The sequence below is a fragment of the Canis lupus genome, chromosome 16 (assembly GCF_048164855.1).
Source record: "Canis lupus baileyi chromosome 16, mCanLup2.hap1, whole genome shotgun sequence".
Classification (NCBI taxonomy): Eukaryota; Metazoa; Chordata; class Mammalia; order Carnivora; family Canidae; genus Canis; species Canis lupus.
In genome coordinates, this window is record NC_132853.1 from 44,334,317 (window position 1) to 44,360,790 (window position 26,474).

At 38.0% G+C, this 26,474-nt stretch overlaps 1 protein-coding gene and 1 long non-coding RNA gene across 6 annotated transcripts in view; one reads left to right on the forward strand and one right to left on the reverse strand.

Moving 5' to 3' along the window:
- LOC140606909 (uncharacterized) overlaps positions 1-26,474 on the forward strand; it is a 183,013-nt gene that overhangs the window by 131,447 nt on the left and 25,092 nt on the right. For all 4 annotated transcript variants that reach the window (XR_012009116.1, XR_012009117.1, XR_012009118.1 and 1 more), the window contains one exon: positions 11,172-11,285. This is a non-coding gene — a long non-coding RNA (uncharacterized lncRNA). The remainder of the gene's footprint in view (positions 1-11,171; positions 11,286-26,474) is intronic.
- KCNJ16 (potassium inwardly rectifying channel subfamily J member 16) overlaps positions 1-26,474 on the reverse strand; it is a 203,573-nt gene that overhangs the window by 102,879 nt on the left and 74,220 nt on the right. For both annotated transcript variants that reach the window (XM_072780989.1, XM_072780990.1), the window contains 3 exons: positions 20,876-21,006; positions 19,089-19,171; positions 16,733-16,829 (listed from right to left, as the gene is read on the reverse strand). The gene's annotated coding sequence lies outside the window, so the exon portion shown is untranslated. The remainder of the gene's footprint in view (positions 1-16,732; positions 16,830-19,088; positions 19,172-20,875; positions 21,007-26,474) is intronic.

Sequence of the window (26,474 nt, forward strand, 5' to 3'; positions counted from 1 at the left end):
CCTCTCTTGGATTAAATCTACATCTGCCCTCTGATAACAGAGTATCTCTTCACAACTTTTCTGATTACCCACTTAAAAATAAACTCTCTGACTACACTAACAGTGTATTATTTTCCTTCTCTTTCAGGTTTTATTTTCATTTTTTATTTTATTTTATTTTATTTTTGTATATTTCTTTTATTGGAGTTCAATTTGCCAACATATAGTATAACACCCAGTGCTCATCCCATCAAGTGCCCCTCTCAGTGCCCGTCAGGTTTTCTTTTTTTTTTATAAAGCATTCATAATGGCCTGATATTATATTTTTATATTATAACATTGTTATATTTTACATTTATTTATTATCTGTCTCCACCTCATTTTCTCCCCATTATCATAACATCCCAGCACTGAAAATGAATGCAGTTTTGCTCAATTCTGTATCTCTAGACCTGAGCAGAATGCCTTACCCATAGTAGACACTTGGTATTTATTTGTTCAGTGAATGAACACATAACCACCTCTTCATTTCAGACTCAAAGCTAGGATAGTATGCATTTCATCAAGAATCAATAACACACCATAATGACATAGAAGTGAATTCCATACATGTAATGCATATTGAACCCCTACCTTGAAAGCAACTTCGTAAGGTCATATAAATATTAAGGGAATATGGCTATGGAATCCTGTCACAAAACTAACATTGTGTTTCCATGTTGAAGGCCTTCCTGTGTGGTCACCAGCTTCTATGTTATCAGCCTGCAGGAGTCTACACCTTTTTCCTTTGAGTCACTTCCTATAAGCTGCATACTTGATTACGGTAATTAAAGAAAATGTCTTCCTATGTGAAGTAAGGTGAGAAAGAACAATCAAAAACAGTAAAATGGTGAGAACATTTCTTCAAGCAAAAGCAATTTCCCCTTTGAAAGAACTCACCTATTATGATCTCTGTGGAGGCATCTATTTCCAGTCTATTACTTCTCCATGATGAACAAATTCATCTCAGAGAACTAAAACACCGGCATAAGTCATAACCACAGTTTTTCATTTTTGACAGTCAAAATGCATAAGATATAATGTCACCAAATAAATTCAAAATACTAACTTCCAGGGAGCTAGTCAGGTTTTTGGGGAAGAAGGTTGTTCTCCTCCCTATTTATTGCATTATAGTAGCAGGACAAAATACAAATAAATCTCTCAAGTTTCCTCAATCCATTTCTTGGTGGAATTTAGCTTAATAAGCTCTTAAGGACCCCACATCCAGAAATGTATACAATTTCCAAGTGGTTCTATTTTCTCAGAATTATGTTCAATCATTCAACACACATTTTGAGCCTTTTTATGTGCATGGCACTGCATGTTGTGAAATTTTAATTCTAGTGTGACAAGTGATTTTTTGAGCCTACTGCGAACAAAGCACCGTGTCCAGTGCTACTGGAGAAACAAATATGATTGAGTTATGGTCTCCTACTGCAAAAAGTACCCAACATAAGTTGTCTGGACCATCAGAGAATTTGTCATCTAGCTAGGGAGGACAAGTGGTTAATAAAAGTCAGTGAATGCCCCAGATAAAAAGGCTAGAACAATAGGGAAAAGGGAAAGAGATGCACTTAAAGCTATGTTGGTAAGTGGTTTATCTTGGTCATCATTCCAATTATTGATTGGAGGGACAGAAATTCCTCTTATCCTTTGATCCTACTAGGCTCACATCAGTATATATCATAAATCACTCTAGCTTCTATTTCTAGCAGTTTTTCATATCTGACTACATCTTGCTTTGGGCACACAAATCAATGATGCTACTTAACAGTAGACACGTGTGTGGTAAATTCATTTTGTAAAGTTTTGTATGGGAGGCTAGTGGTTCATATGTTCTCTACTTTGTGGCCCATCGATGACAAAAATGCCTATAAACGAGATGCAGTGCAGGACTATGGAGAGAGCAAATCTTTCCACTTACATTGACATTTGGTCTTCTCAAAGGGATTAATTTGAGTACCTCAGAAGATAGTGATATTGAAAAGCATGTCTCTATCCCCATTTCTTTGTGAGAAAAGGGGAAGGGACCATTGGTTACATTTTATGTCTTAGTGAAACACAAGGAGTACAAAATCTGATTTTCTAGTGTCTAATCACCCTTTTAATATGGGGGGAAATCCTAGAATAAGTAGAGCAAGCATGTCACTTATCATCTGACTTAGTCCATTTGAGCTTCTGTCCCAAAAATATCATAGATTGGGTGGTTTAAACAACAAATGCTGATTTCTCACAGTTCTGGAGGCTGGGAAGTCCAAAATCAAGGTGCAAGCACATTTAGTGTCTGGTGGGAACCCACTTCCTGGTTCATAAAGGACTGTCTTCTCACATAGGGGAAGAGAACAAAAGGACTCTCTGAGGTCTTTTGTTTTTAAAAAATAAGGGCACTAATATCATTCATGAGAGCCAGCCTCATGACCTAATCACCTCCCAAAGACCTTTCCCATCACTTCTATCACATTGGTGGTTAGGACTTCACCAATATGAATGGGGGGGGGGGGACAAACATTCATTCCATAATATCATCCAAATCTGGATACACTTTAGAATGAGGGGATCACTATTAATCATTATGTCTGAATAATAGGCTCAAATTATGACTATTCCAGCAACCAGGACTATGGTGACCCAAATGACAGGTAAGAGAGAGAATTCTACTTTAGACAGTGAAGCATCAAATATATCCTGCCTGTCTCTTGGAAGCTAAATTCTGGGAATGTTACTTAGCTCAGCCAATTGGATGCTGTGACCTACATTTGATCCATAAGTGGAAAATAAACGGAAGTACATGTAGAAAGTCAGAAAAATTTCCATGTAATGTGGGGGTTCCAAAGCATAGGCATGAATGTCCAGATGCAGTGCAGTGCAGCAGAGTAGCAGTCAGTGTCCAGGGATGAAGCACTGGTAGCTGTAAAAACAAAGCTCAGCTGTGGTGAATAATGATATCTTAAAGTCCAACTGGGACATCTTAGAGGGGCCTTTCCATCCTTGACTTCTTCCTGAGCCTGATTCTCCAGCTTGAATCCAAAAGCTATTACAGATCCAATGAACTCTCATTTTTCTTCTTAAGTTATCCAGAATTGGTTTGTTCATTTCTGTTTTAACTAAGAACTCTGACTATATCTAGTACAGTATTATTTTCCAATGATGATTATGATGATATGATGATGATGATGATGATGATTTTATTTGGATAATGATCACTGTTTTAATGTGAGTACCTTAATTACTAACTAGTGATCACATTGACAACATAACAGCATTCCCTTTAAGAAAAAATTCTACATCTTTTGATTGTTAAATACTTTCTAAAAAGAGCCATTAATTTTGTAATCCAAATCTTTTCCCTTTCCAATCTCATGAAAAATCAATAAGGGCATTGATATAAGTTCTATGAAAAAAAGAGCCCGAGATATTTTAAGAAGTCACATACTTCCCAGTTGAAAGAAAATATTCCAGGCTTTTGAAGTCCTTGTCAAATTATTTACCTTCATTTTTAGATTTTGCAGCTGAAATACTGAAATACATATTCATTTGGGAGATTACAGATTGTGAATATTAATGGCTCTGTATATCAAGTTATAATGGAGCTTTGTAATTATAGCTAATGGAGTTCATAATTGCTAGAGGCCTAGGGGAGGGGATATATGTAAAGGATGCTAGACATCTAAGGAACATAAATATTTATTGGGATGGAGGTATATAAAGCATTCATGAATTTTTTTCTAATTTAAGAGAACATGAAAGGAGAGCACATGGTCCCTTTCTACAGGCCACAGGTACCTTAATAACAGAGCAAAAGTCACAACCTTATGCCTAGAAGCAATCACCAGAATGCCTCAATTGGACTAGTAAGAATCTGAACTTACTTCTATTAATTTGATTTATGGGTAAATAAATCATCAGAAATCACCCAATATTGCTGCAACAAACATGAAGGAGGCTGAAACCGTTATAAGCAAGGTCTGTTTTTGAGGACAGTGACACTAAAAAGCCCTGGACTTGGCTGTGGATCACCTTAGGATACTCCTGCTTATACAGATGACAACTTAGGATCCATCTCACCTCTTGGCTTCTGTCTTGTGAATAGCTACTGAAGATGGGGGACCAAGAGCTGCCAAGCCACAGTCCCAGATGAATTGCTGAACATTCCTGCCATCGCATATCATATCCAGCTCAGGGGAGAAAGCCTGAGTCATGAGACAAGATTGCTCTGAGACCAAGGGTAGAAGACAAGGAAGTAATAAGCATTTGAAACCACTTGCTCCTTCCCAACCCATTATAGCTACATAAATAGGACTTTTCTTCTTTTCTTTTCTTTTCTTTTCTTTTCTTTTCTTTTCTTTTCTTTTCTTTCTTTTTTTTCTTTTCTTTTCTTCTTTTTTTCTTTTCTTTTCTTTTCTTTCTTTTCTTCTTTCTTTCTTTCTTCTTTTTCTTTCTTCTTTTTTTTAGACTGGTGTTAAGAATTCTGAGTTTGTCCCATGAGGGGAGTTAAAAAATGGAAGAAGTCATTACCTCACCTACTTATTCCTCTAGTTAATCTAAACTCCATTTGAAACAACACGGATGCCTGGGTGGCTCAGCGTTGAGCACCTGCCTTTGGCTCAGGGTGTGATACTGGGGTCCGGGATTGAGTCCTGCATCAAGCTCCCTGCATGGAGCCTGCTTCTCCCTCTGCCTCTTCTCTTCTCTTCTCTTCTCTTCTCTTCTCTTCTCTTCTCTTCTCTTTTCTCTTCTTTTCTCTCTCTCTCTCTCATGAATAAATAAATAAAATATTTTTTTTTAAAAATTGAAACAAGTTGGTAATTACCACGTGATCACATACCTTTCTAGACATAATTAAGAGTCACAAAATTTAAGTAGTTTAACCTTTTCCTGTCTTTCCAATGAGTAAGGGACAATGTGGTATGGTAGGAAGAATACTCGTTTAGACTAGAGAGACCAGTATTCCTGTCCTTGCTCTGCCCCATACTAGCCAGGTGGGTTGGACCCTCTTCTCTTCTCTTTACACTGGTGCCCACATTTATAAAATTGTTTATTTTTCTCCAAATGACTCCTAAAGCTGTGTTTTCCTTTGTTTTACTTATTGAAGTTATCAAAGATTCTTCCTATACGTATATTTTTATTGGCAAACTGCCACTAGACTCTGACCCCCTTGAAGTCAGAAATTATGTGTATTTTCTTCCTCCAAGATATTCAGAAACTCCTGCCAAGTATGTAAGAGGTACTCAAATTTTGTTAAAGAAATGGATGGATTAAAGAACAAAACATATATATGTTGGCAAATTGAACTTCAATAAAAACAAAAACAAAAAGCAAGGAAAAAAAGAATGAAAAATATATTCTAAATAGAAATATATATTTTATCTTTAAAAGATGCTTTACTTCTTCCAGAAGCTCACTCTGATACATGGATTAGACTTCAAATAGTTTATTTGGAATGCAATGCCAGGAATATAGAAAGTGCCAAAGTGAGATGCAAGGGGGAACTAATGGAGTGTTATCAAGACAGTTACCGCTGTGGGTTTTGGAGCTTGATCCAACTGGGAAAGTATAGAAAACAGGAGGAAGCATGTACTTAGACCAAGCTATCTGAAGAGCAAGGAATATTTGTAAACTAATGCCTACCAGTCATTGATCAAGGGATAAATAGCCTGAGGGACCAAAGAAAGCCCCTTTAGCTAAAGAGACAAAAGTGCTGGCAGGTGGAACATAGACCAGCATGCACTGATATAGTACAGGCCAAGTGGTTTATATCAACAGGGTCTCTACCACAGTCTCAAAACTTTATCTCTCTTATGCCTTCCCATAGAGCCCTGTTATAGCAGTTATTTCCCTATAATACAATTGCCCATTGACTTAGCTTTATTCTTCACTGGCCCATCATCTTTTCTAAGGCAAAGAATATGGCTTCTTTAAAACTGTGTCCTCAATCCCTAGCATAGCATAGGTCAACTCTATTTGGAGAACCAATAACAAATCTATAATAAGGGCATACTACCACCACCTGTATAAGGTTGTCCAGAAGCAACTTAGATAATGTAGATGGAAGTGTAGTGAGGGGTTTAAAGTGTTATCCATGTCTGAGAAGATAAGAATTATGTGGAGAACATTGAATATCATCCCCAAGGTAACTGTGCAAGATAAGAGACATTCATCCTTCCACACCAACACATCTTATTTATCTGGCAGTAGGCCAATATGTCTTCAAGATGTCAGCATGCTTGAGAAAGATGGATTACAGCAGTGAAGACTCAAGGGGGAGCTTCTGCCTTATGGTGTCTTCCTGATTGAGAAATATTTAAAAAGCTGGAACCTGTGCAACTGTAACTCTGGAACACATCAGATGGTGAGCTGGGACAGAGATGAACTGGGGAACACTTTCCCTAAACACTGAACACTTCCCCTAAACACCAATTCCTTCCATTTTAAAATGGTAAGAATAAAGTCAAGTAAAACACGATTCCCAGGAATTAGGGGCTCTGATGCTGTTTGGATCCTTCAGAAGCTTATTTATGAAATCAGAGGCCAAAGAACCAGGCCAGTGTTTTTCTCAGCGATATGAAGAGAATTGTTCCCCAGTTTTTGGTGTTTTTCTTTTTCTTTTGTTGACCACCAAGAATTGAATCCTTTCCATTTCCCACACCAGAATTGAGAAACCTCTCAATTTCTCAGGCCACTCCAAACAAGCTAGAAGCTGATTGCAAATGGTCGGGAGCTAAGAACACTCTGACAGACAATAAGATTTATAAGTAATAGTCTGCTTTTCTAAGAGAGAATGGGTTTTGGGAAATTAGAAATGGAATTTTACATAGTTTGTGGAGAATCCATAAAGACTGGCCCCCTTAGATCATGAACCAAGATCAGTTGATTCTTAGTACCCTGGAGAAATACTCAGCCACGACTGACACCCTTCTCTTGAAAATACCTGAGCTTTCTGTGGCACAGATCCAGAACCACTTCATTTTTCCCTGACATGAAGCATTAATCAAGGCCATCCATCTTGGTCCAACCAGCTAATTTCACTATCTGGTAATTTCAGAGAGGAGCTAAATCCTCAGTCCTTCCTTTTGTTACTGGGATACCCTTATGTTTTTCTCATGCAAGTTTTCCACATAGCCCTACCCAACCCACAGGGTTTCATTACACCCATGGTTATGAAAAGGTCATGTCCTCAGACAGCTCAGATCCCAGTTTAATCAAACTTCAATTGTTTCTCCTCATTAAGAATAGTAGATTGATACCTGTATGAATCTTTGGCACCTTTCTAGGGAATCTCTCAGATCAACAGGTATCATTCCCAATGGCAGAAACCTGTATAAATTCCAAACATGATGGTTACCTGAGATCAATGTTCCAATCTTCACTGGGTATATCACCATATATGCTATCCTTTTTTTATCTTCACAAAAATATACATAGAAATCATTGCCAACATCAGATAATGAGGAATTCTGGGATGAGAGGACTGGGGGCAGATAGTTCAGCTTTAGAAAGTCATATAATTGTCCAAGATTATACAGCCTGTTAGTGGAGAAGCTAGAATTCAGAAAGAGGTAAGGCCACAGTCTTTCTCCTAGAACATAGCACTCAATGTTTTTTCTTCCATAGAATCTCAAATATAAGGAAGGTTTTAATCTCTCTAAGAGAACTTAGATGCATATAACCTTGCTCAGAATGAGGGGATGAATCAGAGAACTCTTAACCATTCTCTTCCTACCATGATTTCATTACTCAGTAGGGTGGGCAGTCATCTGCTGATTAAAAAACGGGAAGTTCTAGAATAACCTTGTGCTCTGGGTGTCTGCATACAAGTCATTCAATCTCATTTATAAATGTACAGGTTTTAGCAGTACTTGCAATTGTTTTCTTATGGAAAATGCCACATAATGAAGCCCTGCCTTGATAAAGGGGAATCCACTGAAAGTAAGAACCATTTAAAGCAATGTGACATTAACAGAATTAGAAACAGACCTATTGGTATAAAAACTTTATTTTAAAGAATCACAGGATATAAATGAAGCAAACTCTATTTTTGTATCAATGGTGGCGCACAGTATGAGAACAATTCTCATTCTGCTTCCAATCATGTGTCTGTCCTGCAAAAGGAGAGATTGTTTGGTTTGACTTGGTTTAGTTTTAGAATTCATAGAGTTTTGTTTTGTTTTTTTGAGACAGGAGCTATATCCTTATCTCTCCTTCTATGCTATTGTTCTTATTTTCTCTAGCTCCAGGAAGATAATGCATACATTATAGAAAAGACAACTGGGGAGCACCTGGGGTGGGGGCTCAGTCAGTTAAGTACCTGCCTTCAGCTCAGCTCAAGATCCCAGGGTCCTGGGATCAAGCCCAACACCAATGTGCTCCCTGCTCCATGGGGAGCCTGCTTCTCCCTTTGCCTGCTACTCTCCCTGCTTGTACTCTCTCTCCGTCGAATAAATAAAATCCATTTTAAAAAGAAAAGAAAGAAAAAAGAAAGAAAGAAAAGAAAGAAAGAAAGAAAGAAAGAAAGAAAGAAAGAAAGAAAAAAGAAAGAAAGAAAGAAAGAAAGAAAGAAGGAAAGAAAGAAAGAAAGAAAGAAAAAGTAACTAGAACCAACAATACTCCCAAGGTAAATAATGATATCTCCTTTAGATCAGGGCAACTGCACAAGACTAAAGATTGGAATTAGCTAGCACAGTAGGCAAAAGCAGCCCCAAATTCATGTTTATCTTATTTCACAACTCTTATTTGAGGTTCATTTTTGTAGTGAGTAGAAAAAAAACTTGCTCTGTTGAACACATAGCTTCTCCCTGATAGATTTCTTATCACAGCAGTTAAGGATACCACAAGAGAGAAATCGCATGGTCAGAAATCATCATACAATGACTCTTCCATCATACAATGACTGTGACAGGGCATGAGAGGCCTGGGCAGCTGCCCTGGACAGTTGGGCTGCTTTGTAATTCCAACTCCTTTGTAATTCTATGTGTAACATTTGGGTGTCCCTTCCCCCTTCCCCCTAACATTCTAAGATCTTAGACTTTGAGCTACATTATGGAATCAGATTGGCTACAGATGAGGGCATACCCTCCTGAGGTACAGCCAAGGTTGCAGATAATCAGGGAGATTCCCAGTTTTAATTTTTTTTTAAAGATTTGTTTTTATTTATTCTAGAGAGAGCAAGAGAGCATGAATGGGGGTGGAGGGGCAGAGGGAGAGAAAGAGAGGGAGAGAATCCTCAAACAGACTACCCATTGAGCTTGGGAGCCTGGCATGGGGCTTGATCCCAGGACCCCCAAATTATGACCCAGGCCTGAATCGAGAGATGGTGGCTCAACTGAATGAGTCACCCAGACACCCCTAAATTTCTGTCTGATGTGAAGTCTGAAGTTTCTTTATAAATGTATAAGCTATACTTTATCAGACATAAAATAGAAAAAAGAGACTGTGTCTCACATAATAGAAGGTCATTAAGACAAGAAAGAGTGCCTCAAACATTTTCTGTAGCTATATCTCTGTCTGCTTACAAACTGAAAATATGACTGAAAGACACAACTCTTAAAAGGGCACGTTAAAGGCTAAGTGTTGGCTAAAGGCAATGAAACAACAGACACGGCTAGAGATCCCTGAGTGTTTTTAAATCTGTTCAATTTGGGGTCAAGTAGATGCTGAGGACCCAGCTTTCAGAAAAGTGATTCTTTCTGCCAAGAAATACATTTCTTGTCTGGCTTGCTACTATCTTCCTCAAGAACTTTATGGCAGGCTGATTATATTCTGATTCCAAAATGTTTAAGTTTTTAGTTCAGCATGTAAATTTCTGCTACTCTCTCAGGTGATGAAAGCAATATGCCACTTCTATCAGGTAAATTCACCACCCTGGTGGTTATACTTTTTATAGCATATTACACCAAGGGCTTATCCTTCCAAAAAATTAAGATTAAAAATAAAAGGAAACTTCAACCTGACCCATACTTATCTATTGTTTCAAGACATGCACCAAGTCAGACAGTAATAAAATGGATTGATCCAGATTTTTCCCTGAATCTTCCCATTGAACAATTTTTACAAAGCATCAGAAGTCAGCCAGCTCCAGTTCTTTAACCTACATGGGAGGCAGCAGTATCACGAGATAAACCTCCTTGCTCAAGGCCAAAGAGACAATCTACACGGTGGATGCCCTACCTTTTATTACACAGTTCCCATCAAAAGTCAAACACAACATGAGATAAGACTCAATGGGAAGAATGAATACTCATGCATTTATATTGCTCAGGCATATCATTTTTCTCATTTTGGCTGTTTAGTAGAATTTGTCCACATAAAACCAGCTACAGTTAGCTTCATCCTAGTCCTTCAGTTCCCTAATTCACGGGGAGGAAAGTGAAATAATGGTTTCTCAGCTCCATATTGGAAGTAGATGTCGAGTAAATAAAAAAAAATTTTGCGAAGTATAATCAAGTTGATATCGAGCCCTCTGGCATGAATACTTACAGGTAGCTCCCTGAACTCCATTTTAAGAATCCCAGAGTGGAGTTTGAGACTGGAGAGAAGTGTTTTATGAGAAAACATTGTTCTAGAAGGTGTCACTAAGAAGACAAATCATCAGAAAGCCATGCCAGAAAAATCAGATTGAAGAAATGGAGGGGCAAGTACATTTGCAGAACAGGGCATTTATCATCTACAGTAACCAGGGGATCAGCACACAGCAGTTTCAAACCAGCCCATGGCTAATTTTTCTAGGCCAATCATAATTAAAGTGTAAAAGCCTCGATAATAAAACTTGATGGACAAAACTGATGTGAGGAAATTAATCCAAAGCTTTATTGAAGTCAAAATAGATCACATTTATCTTCTATCCTTCAGCAACTGGGTCTGTCAGTCAGTCACAGAAGATTAGCATCATGCAGTTACTGAAATTTAGGACTGGTGGAAATTGGAGATTAGGCTGGGTGCTTTGAACTTATTCAGTGCAAAGAGACAAGGAAAATGCCATATCTGTCAATGGAGCTGCTGTTGAGCAGGGCTTGGGAATTACTGCGACTAAGTTAGGAAACAAGGCAACTTTATAAAAGAGAATTAATTATGCCGTGATTCATAGTCACTGGCTGTGCTATAAATACTTTTATGGAAGTGTTTTTCTTTTCCTTTTTCCTTCCCCTTTTTCCAAAAAGGCTGCGTGGATGAGCACTGCTTCCAGGACTCACATAATCACACCTAAAACCATAGAAGGTCACAGCCGGAGGAATCCTTAGAGCTTGCTGAAGGTCCTTCACCACATCTTACAGGTGAGGCAACCTGAACCCCTGAGAGATTAAGAAGCTTTCTGGAGGTCCCAAAGGTACGGCCTGGCAGGCTCAGCCCTGGGCCCCTGGTCTCCTCCATCCCGGAACAGAACGCATTCCACCACAACTTGTCATCTTCCAGCGCCAGCAAGGGAAGTGCCCTGGACAGGACACTGTTTCCTACAATTAGACCTCAGCCCCAGGCTGTATGTAGCCAGAGGACCTGAAGAATTTCTCTCCCCAGACCTCACTGGGATTTCTGATCATTACTTTAACGAGAAGGTATTTTTAGTTCTTAGCCTCCCAGGAGCATTCTTCTGCTCATGTCCAGAGCTTCTGGTTCAAGCTTAGAAGCCAGAATACTTTTTTTTTAATTAAAAAAAAATTCAATTCAATAATCCTTTAGCAAATGCCTTTAATGCATAAGGTATTAAACGAAGTGCTTTGTGGATAGAGACATGGATAAAATGGGTCTCTATTTCCAAGTAACTTACAAGCTATGGCAGAATGAGGAGCCATGGGCTTCACCAAGGAAGGTGGTGATAGGGATATGTTAGAAACAGCAAGAGGGCCACCTGGGTGGCTCTGTCGGTTAAGCATCCTACTGTTGGTTTCCGCCCAAGTCAGGGTTGGGAGATGGAGCCAGGCTCCGAGCTCAGCATGGAGTCTGCTTGTCTCTCTCCCTCTCCTTCCTCTCCTTCTCCTCTTTCTTTCTCTCTCTCTCTCTTTCTCTCTCACACACACACACACAAATAAAATAATAAAATAAAATAAAATAAAATAAAATAAAATAAAATAAAATAAAATATAAAATAATAAAATAAAATAAAATAAAATAAAATAAAATAAAATCAATAAAAATTAAAAAAGCACTAACATCAGACCTCACAAGAGACTTGATAGGTTCCAGGTGTTGCTTACTAGTAAGACCTACTTACTAGCTATGAGACCATGAAAAAGTTACTTAAATGTATTGTGTCTCAATGTTTTCCTCTGTAAAATGGGGTAACTAGTCCCTACCCCCTAGGGTTGTCATGAGGATTAAATGAAATAATGCATGGAGAGCACTTGCCCATGATACATGGTAAAATGAAATGATGAGGTATTATTGCTATTATCATTGGCATGCAACCAGAATGAAAAGTTTTTCATCCATAAGTCAACGTGGTGCCCTGTCCTGAAGGGTTACCCATTTTTTTGTTGATTTGAGTGCAGGACTAGAAAGGATGCTATCAATTGTCACCATCAAAAGTTGCCCAAGGGGACTGATAACTAAATATAATGTGGTGTCCCAATGGGATCTTGGAACAGAAAAAGGACATTTAAGGAGAAAGTAAAGACATATGAAGAAAGTATACATCTTAGTTAATAAAAAAAAGTATCAGTATTGTTTCATTAATTGTGACAAATATGCAATGCTAATGGAAGATGTTAATAATTGGAATGACTGGGTGTGTGGTATACAGGAACCATCTGTCTTATATTCATAATTTTTCTGTAAATCTAAAATTATTCTAAAATTAGAAGTTTATTTTTAAAAAAAGATGTAACATTTGAAAGAAAAAAAATTGTTCCTGGACAGACTTATATTATCTTCATTAATTTGCTGGCCTGGTGTACGCTTACCAAAGGAAACATTCTAAAGTACTCTTTAAACCGTTTTCTTTCTTTCTTTTCTTTTTTTTTTAAATGAGTAGCATTTTAACATGAAGAAAAACATATAAAAAATATTTTTAAACATACCTCATTGTAGCAAACTATCTGAGTACTCCCTTTATACTTTTTTCAGAAGATTCTTTTATTTAACTGCTCTTAATTACATCCAGTTGCGTTGGCCCTATCAAGTTGCTTTTAATAGCACTTCTAGTAAACAGAGCTGCAGAGAAAAAATCTTGGTCGGTGCAGGTCACTAGGATGGGGGGTGTAGGTCATAGGTATGCGCCACCGTTTGTGTTCATGGGCCATAGACATTCATGGAGGTCAGTGATCAGGGGTCGTGGGGGTAGAGAGAAAGGGAAAACAGGAAACACATCTCAACTCTATTAGATCAGTGATTCTCAACTGGGGGCAACAGCCCATCCCCTGGAGATATTCGGCTATGTCTGAAGATATTTTCTGTTGTCGCAACTTGGGGAGAAGTGGGGGACAGTGGATGGGGATTGGCACTGGAATTGTGTGGATAGAAGCTAGAGATACTCCTTTAGTGCACAGACTAGCCTCTCTCCCAACAAAGAATTCGTATCTCACCCCAAATGGGAACAGTGCCAAGCTTTAAAAGCTCCCCGTGAGATAGAAAACGGAAAAGAAGGCATCTGCCTCCATTTCGTAACCCCCAAAAAACTAACAATTATTTGAGTTTATAACCACTTTCTTTTTATAACCACTTTTTATATTCTTTTGAGTTCTACTAGAGGACAGCTACTAATGCTCCACTATTACTAACCCATTGTTAGGGAACAAGCTTGTAGAAGATTCCCCTTGGGCTGGACCTCATATTCTCTTGGCCCATCTTTTGCCAAGACTCTGCTACGGCAACCAGCTGCTAGCTGCCAGCAGTGTAATCTGACAGCCTCTTGCTTCAGCTGCAATGGGATCTCTCTCTTTCTGCCCTGGGGCCTCTCTGACACCCACACAGTGGAATGATTACAGGAACCTTCCGGGCACTCAAACATGTGCATCCTGGAAGCTCTAAGGAATTACTATCTCGTGGGTCAACACTTGAATCCAGGAGGATGGAAGATAGTAAATAAAAGTCTTCTTCCTTCTTTCAGATGGATAATTGGAAATCACATGAAACCCAGTTCTTCAGAGGAACCCTGTGGGGATAGGCAATCAAACTCTCAGCTCAGGGGAGACCAGCTTGACAGCTCCTATTAATTGGCTTTCCCGCCATTCTTGTCAAATGCTCTCCAGTCCTCCAACCCTCCTGTTTGCGATTTCTTCCCAAAATAATCTACTGACACACAGCCCTGGCCTCCAGCTTTTCTTTCTCGGGGAAGCTACATTAACAACTTGCTCTTTAAGATTTTTGTCAGCTTTTCCTCTTGAGTAGCAGATGTGAATTATTCTGGTTTCCCCAGAGTCTCTCAGCTCTAATTTCAAGTAATCATTATAATAATAAATATTAACAATAACAAAAGTAGTGATTTGATGGTAGTCTTCCTTACAGAAAAGGGAACTTTTTTTTTTTTTTTTTCTGTTCAGAGAGACTTTTAGGAACACCCTATAGAAAGCCAGGATTTGATCCCAGTCTGCCTGAGCACCACACACAATGGGCAAAAGTTTTCCTAGAAGTCGTACAATGTCCAGGTACAATGTTTGAGAACAAAACAATTTATTCTCCAAAACCACCTTATTATGGTTTCCTAACCCACTGAGCTTGTCATTGATGCAATACAATGTTTAATAGAGCAAGCTATTTAAGATCATGTTGAAATTGCAAGTCTGACTCACTCACATATTATTAACTATTGATTCTGAGTAGATGGTCTACAATAGCTGTAGGGCACCAAAGTGGGTCTAAGCAAGAAGAGGACAATATAGGGAATCGTGTGCATGTCTCGTGTGTGTGTGTGTGTGTGTGTGTGTGTGTGTGTGTATGAGAGAGAGACAGAAAAAAAAATGAAGGAAGGAGATAGGAAAAGAGAGATGGAGATTTTGAACCTCAGACCCTAAAGCCAAAAACCAAATTACACTTAGTTTTTGTAGCTCATTGTTTTATATTTTCAAAACTGCCACACTCCATTTGTGTGAACACTCGAGAGCTCCCTCCAACTGCTGATTCCAGGCCAGCTTCCCAGGGACCATTTCTGTACAGGAAAGGAAATAGCTTTGCCTTTACAAAATCATGAGATGTTGATGATGCCCTCACTTTATCTCCTTTCATATTCTGATGGTGGATGAGGCTGGTTGTCTGCAAATAATGATGCTGTTGGAGTTTTGTTTGCCTTTTTTTTTCCTTCTGAAATAACCATAGTCTAAGGCTGCCAAGGCACTAGTCTTTGAATCATAAAAGTTGAGTTTAAATTATCTTGACTGCTTACTGTAGGCATAAATCATTATCATAGTGTACATAGTTGTTGTTGTGATAGTCATGGCAGTACTAATTACGTTTAGTGACGGTATATTATGTGTCAGGCATTCTATTAAATGCATTAAATGTTACATGCATTACCTCATTTAAATTCCTTCAGTAACATTATGTGGTAAATATTATTATTATCACTATTTATTAGGTGAAACCAAGGGTAAAGATGTTACTTCATCCAAAGTTGCATAGCCAACATGTGGGAGATGCAGGACCCCAATTGGTCTCCGTGGCCCTAGCCATTTCTTATCCTATTGCCCTACAAAAAAGTGAGCTCCAGTTTTCTTTCCCATGCAATGGAGCTGGTTTTACCTTCCCCATGTAGGTGTGGTTTGGTAGGATTTTTTTTTTTTTTTTTTTTTTTTTGGAGAAGGATGAGAAGAGGAATAATACCAGACACTGGACTGGAAACTCAACCTTGAAATCTGCAAGCTAGTCCAGCATTTTGGAAAATGTTTTTGGAACAGATAAAAATGCCATTGTAAGACATACATGAAGCATAGCAGATTATGCTCAAATTAATACCTTTCCACCACAGCAGAGAAAAATTAACTACCCAGCATGGTTGAAAGTCCCTGTGTGTTCTCTCTCCTATGTTCCCATCTCATCAACTGTGACTGTGCTTCTTGCTTCTTACTTCATTATAGGCTTACTGGTCTTTCTGATTTTTCTGAATATCTCAATCTCAGCCACAGCTTGAGAGCTTTACATTCAGAATTGTTGGACTCTTTCCCAATGAAAGGATTCAGGATATTTTTAGTAAAGTCAGATTGGTTGAAAATATTGAGGTGCACTCTCTGGGGTAACTTGAGCAGAGCCTATGTGTGTGCCCTGGGGGAACCATACATGAGCATGGGGATGCTCCTCACATTGTGGGAGGCAGCCTGGGGTGTGAAGAGAAGGGGAAATGGACCTATGGTTGGCCCTCCCGACATGGCCACATGCCAATGAATGCCTCCCCACATGGCCGCATGCCAATGAACTCCAAGAATTTGAAATTCAAGAAAGGGCCCCTCTAGGTTGTTGGGAAGGATTATTTGTCATGGTGGGAGGGTAGAAAAAATATTATATTAACAGTTTGTTAGCTCAATTTATAATTTTTAGGTATTTAAATAGGGGGCAAATGGACTGCCATTTGTACTGTTGTCCTGGAACACAAAAAATGTTAGCAGAGAGTCTGCTCCTATTTACTTGTTGTAATGCCTCTTCTCAACCTTCACAAAGTGGCTCCTTTTTATTCTTCAGATAGCTGATAACTGTTGTCTTTGGAAAGACCATTTCTGAGTCCCCTGCCTTACATAGCTCTTCCAGTACAAGCCAGCCACTCTCTATTTATCTCCTCTCTATTAGCCATAGCACTCACATGATTTGCTCTTCTTTATGACACCTCCTTGCCAACATGTATGCTCCGTGGAACCAAAAGTGCTGCCTTCACTTCTTCACTGTTGCATTCCTAGTGCCTAGAAACACAAAATAAGTATCCCTTAATAGTTGTTTGATGACAGAATAACAGACTGTATAATGTAATGGATAAATTGACAAATGAAACATATTGATTTCTATGCAGTTTTAATTTAATTAATCAATTAATTAATTTTAGAGAGAGAGTGAGAGAGTGAGTGCGTATGAGCAGGGGAGGTATAGAGGCAGAGGGAGAGAATCTCAAGCAGACTCTCGCTGAGAGTGGAGTCCAACATGGGGTTCAATCTCATGACCCTGAGATCACCACATGAACCAAAGCCAAGAGTTGGGATGCTTAGTGGACTGAGCCACCCAGGCACCCTTATGTGCTTTTATCTTAAATAATAATGATAAATGGTTATGTTGTGTCTATGCTTTTCTACTGTCAGTGCACAATCCTCTCCCATTTCTTTTGGAGCCAGCTAATTATAAACCTAACACAACTAAACAGTTATTGTGAGAAAGAATAAGAGAGAGAGGCAGAAAATCCAGGAACAATTAGTTTGTTGTATGTTAAACAAAATTGGCATCCTGTTTTACCCACTCCTCTTCTAGCCCCTTCTGAATCCATGGCAGAGAAACTGTGGCAAAGAAGTCAAACTTGGCTCCATTAGAAGACATTATGGTCAAGGTGCAGAGTTTCTTACGTTAATAATCTAAAATTCATTTTCTGAGAAAATATGCACATTGTTTAAGGTCTCAAAATAGTTTGGGTATTGTGATCACTCCATCATTATTGAATGTCATTTTTAAATGCCTAAAGTTATTCTTATAATATTTAATATCAATATTCCTATGTATTATATTTAGGTAAATACAGATATTTTGAAAGGAGAGGGATTTGGGATTTGGGATATGTTTGATAATGTTTTTTATCTTCATTGATATAAAAATCTTCCATTTCAAATCTTTGTAAAAGGATACACATGGAGTAAATGACCATATTAATTTATTCTTTAGTCAAAATTAAAATAGTACATAACTGCAAAATCTTCAATTCTTATAAAGCAGAGCTCTGAATACATACTATCTTTTGTGGAAAGGAAATTCACTAAGATTTGGTAAAGATTGCTTCACACTCAGTAAATTAAATCTATTGTCTTAAATACACCAGCTTACACATGCTCCCTCCTTCTCCTCCTACCCATTCCCCTCCCCTTTCTTCTACTTTTGAACTGCTGACCTGAGTTAGTAGCCAAACATAATAATACAGTGTTTGATCCTCTGTAAACCCATAAAATTATAAACCAGCAACCACCAGGATGTTGGCAGAATTTCTGTGGACAGCAACCAGCTTGGTACTTTTTTCTTTTTGAAATGAAGCAGTACATTGTGCTTGTTGATACATTAGTGAGAAAGTTAATGTCTTCCATCATCTCCTGGCCCCTAACTAACTCCTGTAGCCACTTGAGATGGGGAGAGAGAATCATCTATTTAAAATATTAAAGCCTTCTCCCTTTTAACTTTTATTATTTGAAATTGCTTCCTTTCATTCATTTTTAAATTCACTCTGCCTATTTGTATTAAGCACCAAAGGGTTTTTATAGCACTGTGCTAAGTACTACAAAGAATAAACATATAAGTAAAACACATCTTCTATATGCCTTCAAGAATAAAAAAATGTCTAATAAAAGCTGATAGAAATTTTAAATTATAATGGGGATTAGGAACTCTCTTCTCACTACAACAGAAATATTTGATTCATTGTATAGGTGAATCATAAGAAAAGAAAGGAAAATCCCCAAGTTCCAGAAATAAAGAGAAAACTTAAGCTAGAGACATAAGCATATAAGTAGATGACCTAGGAAGCTCAAGAACCACCAGAAGAGCTAGACCATAGCAACTAGGGACTGACATTTTCATTTATATACAGGAACAAGAGAGGCTGCATTGAGCTTGGGTTAGATTGAGATTCAAAACTAAAATCCTTACGTCAGGTGGAGACTGGTCTAGTGTTGATTCTTCTATAAAAGGTGTGCTAGGTAAGTCCATTCACTGGCCTGTGTATATGGCAATAAGAATGTACATCTCTTCCTGTGTTCCTCTTAATGGCAGGAGACAATAGTCTTCTGTCGGAATTCAAATACCTCAGGCTAATATTACATATTGACATGGAGTAAAATGTATGTTACCTACATGGTGCTTATCTCCCCAAGATGAGAAATCAATGTAAAAGCAGGTCACTGGCCCTTGAAACTCTGGAAACAAATTGTAGAGCAAACTAAAAGCAGACAGTTTCATTGAGAAAGAAAACCAACCTCTGTTGAAGATGTCCCCACAATCATGAATAGTACACTGCACAATTTATCTGGTGGGGTCAGCAGACAAGATTATTGAAGACCTGAAATGACAGAATAGTGTAAAAAGACAATAACATACATACATGTCAAATAATTAAGGATAGAAAATGAAGAATGGAAATGTGAGAAAAAATAGGCAGAATTAGGAAGGGAGAGGAAGTGCACAACTAAGGTATGTAATCAAAAAAGAAAAATCTCATTGGATAAAATTGAACTGTGGTTGAGAGGAGAAAAATCTCATTGGATAAAATTGAACTGTGGTTGAGAGGAGAATTAGTCATCTGGATTTATCCTAAATGCAGCACAAAAAGAAAGAGAAATCAGAATATAATACATCAGAATAAAAGGCAAGAGAGAAAATAGGGATAGAATAAGAAAGTATAAAAATGTCTAGTAGGAGTTACAAAAGAAGAAAATAGAATAGAAAATAAAAGACATATTTAAAATGAGTAGCTTGAAACATTTCCAAAATTTCTGAGAGATTGAATCCTTCCATTTTAAAAGCATAGTCGGGCATGTGGTTCTCAAAAGATACTCAGGGAGCCCTGAGTCCAGTAGTGGAATGGACTACTATTCCTGCTGATGGCAATTACAAATTGAGCAAAATATAGAAGCAACTTTTTTTTAAAGATTTTATTTATTTATTCATGAGAGACAGAGAGAGAGAGAGAGAGAGGCAGAGACACAGGCAGAGGGAGAAGCAGGCTCCATGCGGAGCCCGACATGGGACTCAATCCTGGGACTCCAGGATCATGCCCTGAGCCGAAGGCGGCACTACACCGCTGAGCCATCCCAGCTGCCCCTATAGAAGCAATTTTAAAGGCACTGCAGGGTAATGGAAAAGAGCAGACAGGCAGAGGGACTGGATCTTTGAAAGAAGGAAACTTCATGGGGTGAGACCCCCATTGACAGAGCACCTTTCCCCAAGGGCATCCTTCTCATTGTATGAGTCCAAGAAAACTAGGACTCATTACACTGTATGCAAGAATTAATTTGAGGTAAAGTACAGACATAAATATAAAAACTACAACTAACACAGCTCTAGAAAGAGGCATAGGAGATTATCTTCTCTACCTTAGGATCACAACACAAGATGCAAAAACATTCATCATGAAAGAAGAAATCGTTGATTTCTTCCAAAAGTAAAAATGTTCTCTTCAGACAACACCAGAAAAAAAAATGAAAAGGCAAGCCACAGTACAAGGGAAAACATTTATGATTCATTTATCTGAAAGAAAGCACTGTGTAAAAAATGCAGAATAGATAAAGAACTATTTGCATGCACACAGATTTTCTATTCTATTTTATATTAGTGTTGGTGGTCTGTGTCCTTCAAGGAATTTATCCATTTCATCTAAGTTGTCAGATTTATTGGCATTAAGCTGTTCATGATATTCCATGATTATTCCTTATGATTTCCCTTTGCACAATATTTTCAAGTGCACATGAAGCTTTTACCAGATAAACTGTATATTGGACCCACATGAACCAAAAAATTATATGCAGGATCAGAAAAATTAGTTTTAATAACTTTCAAAGGTTTGAAATCATACGTTGCATGTTCTGTGACCACAATTAAACCAAATTGAAAGGCATAATGATAAAATATGTAGAAATTGAGACAAATCAAAATAAAAATGTTTTTAATTAATCAATAATCTTCTAAGTAGCCCATAGATCCAATAAAAAAATAAGAAAGGAAATCAGAAACTATCTTCAACTGATCATTAAAAAAACCATAATACCTCAAAAATAAACAGATGCAGCTAAAGAACTTCTTTATGCATGTCGTTAAGTGCTTCAAATCAACACATTAAAACTAATGTGTAAGCATTAAAATGTTTTAAATCAATCATGTATCTTCCAGCTTAAGAATCTAGAAAAATAAGAAGCAATACAACATTAGGTAAGCAGAAGAAAGGACATAATTAATATAAGAAGAAAGATCAATGAAATAGAAAAAAAAGAAAAAATGAAAGTAGACAAATCCAAATGTTGGTTCTTTGAAAAAGTAATAAAATTAATAAACCTCTACTAACCATACAACTATTAAAAAATTGTGCTCCTAACCAGAATATTTCCATAAAGAAATCTCCAGGTTCAAATCATTTTATTTATCAATTCTCTGAATAGAGAATTATTCTATGTTCATACATGAGAAGATTCAAAATTATTAAAATATCAATTTTCCACTCAGTTGATTCACAGATTTCAAGGCTATCCGAATATTAACCTCCGTGGATTTATCTGAGGAATTGAAAAACTAATTCTAAAATTCATATGGGGGGATCCCTGGGTGGTGCAGCGGTTTAGCGCCTGCCTTTGGCCCAGGGCGCGATGCTGGAGACCCGGGATCGAATCCCACGTCGGGCTCCCGGTGCATGGAGCCTGCTTCTCCCTCTGCCTGTGTCTCTGCCTCTCTCTCTCTCTCTCGCTGTGACTATCATAAATTAAAAAAAAAAAAGAAAGAAAGAAAAAAAATTCATATGGGCATGAAAAAAACTTAGAATAATAAACAAACAATAAAAGGAGGAAAGAAGAGAAAAAAGTAAGTTCAAATATTTAAATTATCTGATTTTATGTCTTCTATAGAGCTACAATAACTCAGATAATGTGTTATTGGCATAAGGACAAATAGATGAACAGAACAGAGAGTCCAGAAATAGATCCATATATATAGTTGATTGATTTTCTGCAAAAAAAGCCCCAGTAATTCTTTGGAGGAAAAAATGTTCTTTCCCATTGATTATGCTGGAACAACCAGCTATCTATGTAAAAACAGGAAGATAGAGAATCCCAAGCCTTCCATCATATCAGATGCAAAAATAGCTCAAAATAGATCACAAATAGTTATATCCTTCACACACACTATCTTTTGTCACATTCGGAGGCTAACCTACTACTCTTCAGCTCTATCTCATGAAACTTCGTGTAAAACTATTCAATTGCCCACCAAATACACTATGCATTTCTTGCCCTGACATGCTGTTCTCTCTATTTAAAAACCTTTCCTTCCCTTCACTATCTTCCAACTTCCTTAGGCAGACCAAGATGACTTTCTGTATTCTCATAATATTTTTGTAAATATTTTAAACTGTGGTACTCATCACACTAGATCTCAATCACTGCTTCGCTGCCTCTTTTCTGATAGAATTTGGGCTCACCACAGGCAAAATCTCAATCTTACTTACACTGACAATCCTGAGTACAGTGCAGGGGACGTAATCCGTACCCAAGACATGTTGCATAAATTAATTATGGAAGAATGAATTAGGAAACAGAAATCCCTTTATTGTCTTTCTAGAGGCATCTCATCTTCATAGTCAAAAATATTTCTTTGCCATTAACTTTGAAGATCAAACTCACTGAGATGCTTTCATGGATAAAGGGCTTTAGAAGTTTAGTTGTCATGGAAAGGAGAAGGTAATTAACATTTATTTTTACCTTCTATGGACAAGCCATTGTACTGGATGACTGATGTACATTAATCTCATTGAATCCTCATAGCCACCGTTTCAAATATTAGTAGTTTCAAAATTAGAATTAGCTTAGGTTTGGCCTTGAGTAACAGAAGATGAGATAGTGACTTGAATCATCACCACCTCAAGATCCTTCAAACTTGATAGAGTATACCAACATTCATATACTACCATTCTCTACGCCTTGGTCCAAGATAATTGTTCCAGCTCCAGAAGGAAGGAAAAGAGAAGAGAGGAATAGGATCCTCTTTCTGGGGGCCACATTAAATGTGTCCACTAGGACACATGAACTGCAGGGAAATCCTAGAAAGGTAGTGTTTTTCTAGATATGTTTGAGCCTGGAGAAAACAACTGGCATACGTACACAGGTTTTTGTTTCTATAGTAGGGAAAAAAAAAAACCCATATTTTTGGTGATTAAATTATAGTATCTGTCCTGATAAAGCCAGCATTCAAACACATCTGTCAGACTTCAGAACACATGCTTCAAAGCTGGTGGTCCGTGGTGATCTTCATTACTCTCGTCAATTCCTAGTCATCTCATTTTGTCAAGCCCTTTCTTTTCTTGTCGAGTAGTGGATATTTATTTTAATCTGTATGTTTTAAATCCATCTCACTTAGCACATGAGAATATTTATGAGGTCAGAGATACGGAAAGCCCAAACTGTTTGATGTCTGAAAAACCTTGAGTTAATTTCATAAAACATTTTACATCTTTAAACCATGAGATCTCTCTTTGCTGAATTTTTAAAAATCACAACATTAAAGAATTCGACAGTTTAAAGGCCCTCAAGTGGTCTCCCTTAGGATGAGAGAAACTGGTAATTGGCTAAGAAATCCACACGAAACCTAAGTAATTGGGATTTTCTTGTGAAGCTTTCATCTTTTTGTGCATTCTTTACAGCAGGTAAAATAGCGAGATGCTCATAGTTCTCATCTGTGTTGCTCTAAATCACTATTTAGAAAAAATAAGATCAAAAAAGCAAAATCTGGTCAAAATTCTCCCAAACCAGGAAATCCATTCATGGGTGAAACCATGAATCCTGCAAAAGTATGTTTTCTCCTAGATTTAGAGGTCCTTGAAATTCTCGCAGGAAAGGTGTTAGACAAGTTTATCAATATCAACACAAAGAAATAGTGGTTCCACATGTGAAGACACCCATTGAGATGGTTTAGATTGAGAACAAAATGGAGCTTGTGGCCAACAGTCTTGTTTAGGATGAGCTGCCTGGGAGGGATGAGAGAATAGATAACCAGCTTCAGGCTGTATCCCTCTGTCCGTTGGCTTATTTACTTCTTTGAAGGATGACCTACATAGAAAGTATCTTAAGATATATCTAGTAGAGTATAAAATAAAACAAAAAGTGCTCATGAAGTCAGTCAACACACAGACTTTAACTTTATCTGTGGCTAAGATTAGGATTTTGACCAATTCTACAGGCTATTCACTAGGAGTGGCAATTTTTAATTGAGCAATTGAGCGTTGTCATCAGAATAATGTACTTCCAATATGGCTATGTTCTAATCCCTAGAATTTGGTAAATATGTTACATTAATGACAAAACAAAACTAAGATAGCAAATGGAATTAAGATTGCTCTTCAGTTCATTATCTAAGATTATCCAGGTGTGCTTATTAGGATCAGGGTGTCCTTAAATATGGAAGAGGAAGGCAGAAGGGTCAGCATCAGAGTGACATGACGTGAGAAAGACTTGACCAGCCATTGTTGGCTTTGAAAATGGAAGGAGGCCACAAGTCTAGGAGTGCAGATGGCCTCTAGGAACTGAAAAGGCAAGAAACAGATGATCCCTTATAGCCTCCAGAAAAGAACGTAGCCCTGCCAACAACTGGATTTTAGCCCAGTGACTAAAATCCATTTCAGACTTCTGACCTCCAGAATTGTGAGATAATAAATTTGTGTTGTTTCAAGCAACTGAGTTTGTGGAATTTGTTACAGCAGCAAGAGGAAATTAATAAATCCTCTTGGTGTTTTTATCAATCCCTGGACACATTCTCATCTAGGATGGAAAGATTCCTTCTTGTTACTGTAGGTCCTTTCTCAAAGTTCTAGAAAACTCCTAACTCCAGTGTATTCCGTATCTGCCCCATATTCAGAGCCCATTCCTAAGGGACAGGATGTTCTCACCCAGTGTCCCTAGGTGGCACCTCTCACTTCTCCATGTTATGTTCAAGTAAACAAATTGTTACCTAAAATTTTACAGCTAAGTGCAAATCCCAATTAGTTTCCAGAATCTGAGCTTGCAGACGACACAAGTTTTTTTCAAATGATGAATCAGAACAATACTGGAAGTGACTGAGGCCACTGACTTGATACTGTTTTGATCCAATCTGTTGATGCTTTCGACGTCAACTTTAATTACTAGTTGAAATTCAGCGGGATCTGGAAGTTTGCAGCAACTGGTAAATAAACCAGCTGAAGGCGAATATTTTTGACTCTACTGACACCAAATCAAAGTTGCTGAGTGGAAGATAAATTCTATACATTTAAGCTGATGAATCCCTGGTGCTTCCAAGAGTTAGATACATGGCAGACACAATAAATATTTGCTGAATTAAATAAGGAAGTATGACCCTTTGTCTTCGGAGATCTGGAGATTCAGTGACCATCATGAAGTTGAAGAGATAAAGCAACTGGAGGTACGTAAGGCAGGAGACACAAAAAATAGGGTCAAGAACCAGAGTCCAGGGAACCCTGGGTGGCACAGCGGTTTGGCGCCTGCCTTTGGCCCAGGGCGCAATCCTGGAGACCTAGGATCGAATCCCACGTCGGGCTCCCAGTGCATGGAGCCTGCTTCTCCCTCTGCCTGTGTCTCTGCTTCTCTCTCTCTCTCTCTCTGTGTGACTATCATAAATAAATAAAAATTTTAAAAAATTAAAAAAAAAAAAGAACCAGAGTCCAAATACACAGAAAAATCCGCCCCCCACCCCTGCCAAAAGGATACTTTGCTTCAGACTGACACATTTAGGAAGAAGCAAGCTCAGTGCTCTTCTGCAGTTCCTGGTATTAATGTCTCTTTGGGGGACATGTTAGCAGACCCGATGTGACTGGATTTCTACTCCAGTTTGGAAAAGAGATACTGTGGAATTGGTCTGTAGTAGAATTATGTATATATAATTTTATTTGTAAGTTTACATACAATAAAATTCATGCTCTGTGGCACGGTTCTACAGGATCTGATGCACAATAGTTTCAGCCCTCCCCCCAAATTCCCTCATACTGCCCCTTTGGAGTCACTTCCTCCCTACTCACAACCCCAGGCAACCACTGATCTGTTCTTCTTCCTTATAATTTCGTCTTTTGCAGAATGGCGTATCAATCGAATCACACAGTGTACATGTAGGCTTTTGGATCTGGCTTCCTTCACATAGGAAACCGGATTTGCAATTCACCCCTGTTGTTGAGCAAATCAACTTAAGTGCCCGAAGGTACCGCAGTTTGCTTATCCAGTCACTAAATGAGAAACCTCTAGATTCCATCCAGGTTTTGGCGATTATGAATATAGCTGCTATCACCATTCATGTCGAGGCTTTTATGGAAACCTAAATTTTCATTTTTCTTGGGTAAATAAGGAGCAAAATGGCTGGGTCATACAGTAAGTGTGTGTTTAACTTTATAAGAAACTGCCAAACTATTTCCCAAGGTGACGTATCATTTTGCTTTCCCACCAACAATATAGGAGGGTTGCCACCATCCCACAGTCTCACCATGCCTCAACATTATCAGTTTTTGTTTGTGTGTTTGCTTCTTTGTTTGTAGGAGCCATCGTAATAAGTGGAGCAATAAGGGCATTTCTTTAGATAATTCCAAATAAAAATAAGTTAGCTGATTCTCAGGTAGCTTGCAA